The following is a 6,000-nucleotide window of genomic DNA, read 5'->3' on the forward strand; positions in this document are numbered from 1 at the left end:
GCCATGTCAATACAAGCATATAACCATACATACCCATATAGATAGATAACATCATCATGTTAATATTGACTTATCTATAATGCCCATACTTTCAACATGGCCAATAAAAGTTTTGGGCGGTAGTTCTTTAGTTAACGAATTAGTTATCATCAAATCAGTACCAATATGCTCAATCAACACTCTATGTTTTTGCACTTCTTCTTTGATCAACAAGTACTTCAAATCCATATGTTTAGCACCCTTTGAGTACTTGTCGTTTTTAGAGAAGGAGACGGCTGTGAAATTATAAAAATAAATCCTTTTTGGCCTAACAATACTATCAATAATGTTAAGCCTCGATACAAAGTTTCGCAACCATAAAGCATGAAGCCTGACCTTAAAGCATGCCACGAATTCAGTCGCCATGGTGAAAGTAGCAATGACTGATTATTTTGCAGTTTTGCATGAAATTTCTCCTCCAACTAATAGATAAACATATCCAAATGTGGACTTTCTTGAATCCACACATCCAACATAGTGTGAATTCGAGTAGCTAATCACTTCAAGATAATCTGACCTTCTGTAGGTGAGCATGTATGCTTTGGTACCTTGTAAGTACCTAAGAACTTTCTTTACAGCTTTCTAGTGATCCGTTCTGAGATTACTTTGATATCAGCCTAACATTTCAATAGCAAAACTGATATCTAGCCGAGTACAAGTTTGAGAATACATCAAACTTCCAACCACTGACACATAAGGAATGGACTTTGGGTGACACTTAAATTGATAGGTATTAAGTATTCTTCTTAAATGATTCCACCTTTCTGTTACACCATTTTGTTGTGGTGTACCGAGCATTGTATATTGTGCATATATACCCCGACTTTCAACATACTTGGCAAATGGACCTGGACATTATCCACTCTCATCAGTTTTACCATAATATTCACCACCTTTATCAGATCTAACCACTTTTACTTTTCTATCTAATTGTCTTTCCACCTTATTTATGAACACCTCAAGGAAGTTCACTGATTGAGATTTTCATGTAATAGATATATATAACAATAATGTGAGAAGTCATCAATAAAGGAGATAAAATATTTTTCACCACCCCAAGATTTAATGTCAAAAGGACCACAAATATCAATGTGTATTAACTCAAGAAGTTGACTGCTTCTTGTGGCAGGATATTTTGATATGTGTTTTATTTGTTTACCCTTAATACAATCAATACATACATCAATACCTAAACAATCCAACTTTGCAACAAAAATTAAGTTCCTAGCACAACTAGGAACATAGAGACATTTTTCCAGAATTAGACAATAACCCATGTCTAGAATCATTCTGTAAGTCCCAATTCCTTCTATCTGTGCCTTCATTTTGTTCCCCATATATAAATACTTTTCAATTCCTTTTATGGGCTGGATTGAAAGGAATCCCGGCATAATATAAGAAACATGAGTGGTAGCTACATAATCCAACCACCAGATATTATTAGGCACTTCAATGATATTTGCTTCAAAACTTATAGAAACATAAAAAGTACCTTTCTTTTCGAACCAAGATTTTCTTTTCGGACAATCTTTCTTGAAGTGACCCACTTTCTTGCAAAAGAAATATTTTTGGTCCTTTTGGATACTATACTTATTCACTTTCATTGGGGCTTTGTCCTTCTTGTTCTTCTTTCTTGATTTGGCTTTGTTGAAGCTAGTGATAACGGTTGAAAATACTGTTATCTGTGATATAATTTTGATACTAAACACACCCTTTTTGACCTAGAAACTTGCTTGAATTCATGTTTTTGCTTTAGTTTTGGGAATAAGTGAGTAGAGGTTATACTTTATGATTTTATCACTAAATTCCCTTTATTTTGTAGCTAATAATGTGCCTGGAAGAATCTCCAACAATATATAGAGTTGTATAGAGCTGAATTAGCCATAAAAGCAAGCATAAAAGCAAGCAAAACAGCAAAAAAAAGTGAGTTTTGGAATGCTACCGCCAGGGCTGAGCACCAGTTTTTTTTCCCGAACCACGCCTGGGCGCCCTTCCAGGGGTGTTGAACGCCAATTTTCTCGCAATTTCGCTCGGGTGCCCTAAGTTGGGGCGCTGAGCTCCAGCATGTTGGGCATGGACCCATTTTCTGTTATTTTTTTTATCTATTTAAGGACTTGGACGTCCTAGGGATTGTATCTTTTGATGGGCATAAGCATAGAAACACACGTTTCACCCCTTTGAGGGTAGATTTGGGGATGTGACAGCTCTCCTCTTCTCTTTCTAGGGTTTTTCTATCTCTTCCATTCTTTCATTCCATTGTTCATCTACTTTTTCCATGATAATAGAGAACTAAACCTTATTTGTTGTTGGGAAAGATGTAACCTCTTAAACTCTCATGTATTTTGAATTGATTATGATTTATTTATGATTCTTTCATTAATTGTTAGGGTTATTCTTCTTCGCTCTATGCATTGTTCTGTTTAACTCATTCATGGCATGATTATTGGTTTTCGTGATATGGACACATACGGGGAAACCTAAATCTGGAGAATTTTCTCCCAAAAGCAGTATTGCCTAGACATAGGGATATGAGTTTTGGTCATCTTAAGGTTCCGTTTGTAATGCAGAATTAGTTATTAGGGAGACAAGACATTGTAAACTAGTAATTAAGGATAAACTTTTTTCGCCGAGACATTGGGTTCTAAGTATTTTAGAAAGTGATGTTAACAATTGAATGAAGAAGAAGAATTCGTATATGCATGAGAGTAAAGATGGTGAAATCTAAACCCCAACAACATACTCATATCATATTATCAACATCATCCACTTATTCTTATGTTTAGCCTCAATTGATCAAATTGCATTCATGTTTATTTTTATTGCATTTGCATTCAAAAACCCCAAAAATTGTTCTTCAAAGTCTTAATTAGTTAAGTAATTACATGATTGTCTAATGTCGTGAGTCTCTTGGGAAACGATACTTGGTCTTACCATTTATTATTACTTGATACGATTCAGTACACTTGCCGACATCTTACCAGCTAACACCTTCATGAGTTGTGAGATGGATAGAATGATCTTTCATTTTTTTCAATCTACCTTCCTTTTGTACCAACATGGATTTGATTTCTGAAAGTTCCAATTATCCTTAAGAGTGTTATAGTTCACTTGGAACTATCTAAATTCAGGAGGAAGAGAGTTCATGATAAACTGTACTAGAAAAGACTCATTCACCTTCATTCCCAATTACTTCAATCTCGCTACAATATTAGTCATTCCAGTTACATGGTCATGTATGGGTTGTGACCAGTCAAACTTTTTGGTAGTCAGCTCACTCATAAGAGATCCCATAATAGAAATGTGAGTTATGTCTGATTGTGAGTACTCCTTGATCATTTTCATCAATTCCTTTGTGTTTTTCGTTTTAGGCATAGAAGGCTTTACATTCTATGCCATAGACATGCGCATCAAGTTTAGGGACAACTTGTTAGATCTTTGCCAACTCATAAAGAGACTTCTCATCACTTGTACTGGTCTCCGTAATGGCTGCAGATATTTCATCCATAATAATAGCCATATCCAAGTCTAACACACCCAATTAGAACTGAATTTATTCTGACCAATCATCATAATTTAGCCCATTAAACTTGACCACATTGTTGCTCAAACCTGATAGATTCATGGAAGCTGGAAATGATATACAAGCTCATACATTAATGCTTTGATAAAATTAATGGATTCAAACACAATAACTACGCTAGTCATACATTTCAGTTCACCTTTGGGTGACACTTAAACTGATAGATAATCATTTAAGTCATTCATTTAAGTTCACCTTTGGGTGATTCTTAAACTGACAAATTTCATACAATAAAGATACTAAAATAAATATACTTTAATAAACATCAATCATACTTAAGTCTATATGTATGCTATCTTTGGATAAACAAACATATTTACTAAGTATGTGAAATGTCTCACTTTAATGTCATCAATTATAAACAATGGTTCACCTTTGGGTAATCCATAACATCCTCATGACAATGACTTTCAATTAATCCGAAAACCAATTAATATATATTCATAATTTAACATCTTTATATTATGAATAATTTTCATAATATTTCGTAGACCACATTATGGTACACACTGTAAATACACATTCCAATGGAATTTCAAAATAATGCATTTATATTCTCCTAACAGTGTTTTTGGTTAGACCATAACATGAGCAATTTAAAAAAAAACATCAAAATTACCAAAACTTTTAATTTTGATTAGAATTGTAACTCACCCGAAATTCAACTTAATTGAATTTTCTTTATCAAAGTGAAATTAACAATTACATATATTCATAAAACAAAGCATTATGTCATGTGTGTCAATAGATGCACTTTTCAAATTAAAAGCATTCGTAATTGTGAAACTTTTAATTCACAAAATAATTTTCATTAAGTGCATATTGAAAATCACACATCCTTATTATTTACAATGTGCGTGGAACAGATTCACAGTTTCATTTTTCAAATTCACATAATAGGAAATTGAATTTTTCATTCATTCCAATAAAAAACAATTAATAGCATAAATAATAAAATTAAACATCTGAAAAATTTAAAATCCCTAAATTTTATAAATCAAAAATTAGGGTTTCTATAATTGAGAAAATTATCATTCATGGATAGTCATAAAATCTAGAACCTGGCTCTAATACCACTTGTAAACAATTTCTATAATTTCAATTGAATGAAAATATACAGGATCTTGAATTTCATTATTCTCACTATTCTCGCATACACAGTAGAAATAACTTACCAGAATCCATTGCATAGTTCTCTCCTGTCAATTGTTCTTCATTCTCTTACTTCTCTTATATGTTTTTTTGATGACATAAAAATTATCAAGGATGTTAACTTCTGTAAAAAGAAACATTATTTCTTTATCTTTCTGAGAGCATAGACTTTTCTCTCGCTTTTCGGAAACTTAACGTGTCAACAGAAGTAAAACATGTTTCTTTTTACGATATTTTACCAACTTTAATAAAATACCAAAATGCCCTTTATTGAAGTGAGAAGAGATGGGTTAATTTTAATAACTCTAAAATAATCTCTTATAACTTTAATACATTTATATTCTAATAATCATCACATTAGAATCTTTACATCAAAGTTATTCTTTAAATTACATGAACCAATTATTAAATTAATATAATTAAACATATTCATGTGATATGTCTGACGAAATGATGCATTTATGAATGAAATGCCAAATGATAAAATGTCTTGAACACACGACATTGTCTAATGTTTTTCAACATTCAAAACATTCAATGCCTATACTATAAAGAACCTTGATGTTTGTATACTTTATTTTCTTGATATTTGTGTAGATCATTAAAGTAAAAAAATATGATTTGAATCACTACACCTAAGAAAAAGACGTTGTGAGAGAAAAATAGTATTCTGGGAATGTTTCCCTTGAAGCCCTTTGCTTTGTCACATCGTACAAGATTAGTTTAGCTTAAGGCTATACTTTGAACCCTACAAAGTAGACTAAAGTTTGACTTCACATCTAAAGGGTACCTACTTTCCTGAAGTCAACTTCTTTGTCTAACGATCATCTTTCAAGAAAAAGTTATATATAAAGAAGAAAACTTGAAGAGAATAAGAAGATGATAAGACAAGAAAGATAACACAAGAAGAATAACAACGTAAAAATGATCATATAAAAAGGATAGTAAGCTCAAGCTTGTTGTGATTATATATCGTCTAAAGCTAAATATCTCTTGAGAGAAAAATCTTAATAAAATACAAAACACCTCATATTGCTTATATCTTCTCCTTGAGAGTTATCATTTATACCTTTGTTCTTAACACTTTTTGTGGTGTAAATTATAAAGAGAATTAAAACACTTGTCTAGACGTGTTATCTAGGTTTGAAACTAGGAGTGGTAAGAATACTTATTGTAAACCAAGAGTGGTTAAACTCGGACTAGTCGTGTTGACTAGGGAACCAAAAGTT

This window comes from Vigna umbellata, chromosome 5 (genome assembly GCF_029865625.1).
Source record: "Vigna umbellata cultivar VRB3 chromosome 5, Vumbellata_1.0, whole genome shotgun sequence".
Classification (NCBI taxonomy): domain Eukaryota; kingdom Viridiplantae; phylum Streptophyta; class Magnoliopsida; order Fabales; family Fabaceae; genus Vigna; species Vigna umbellata.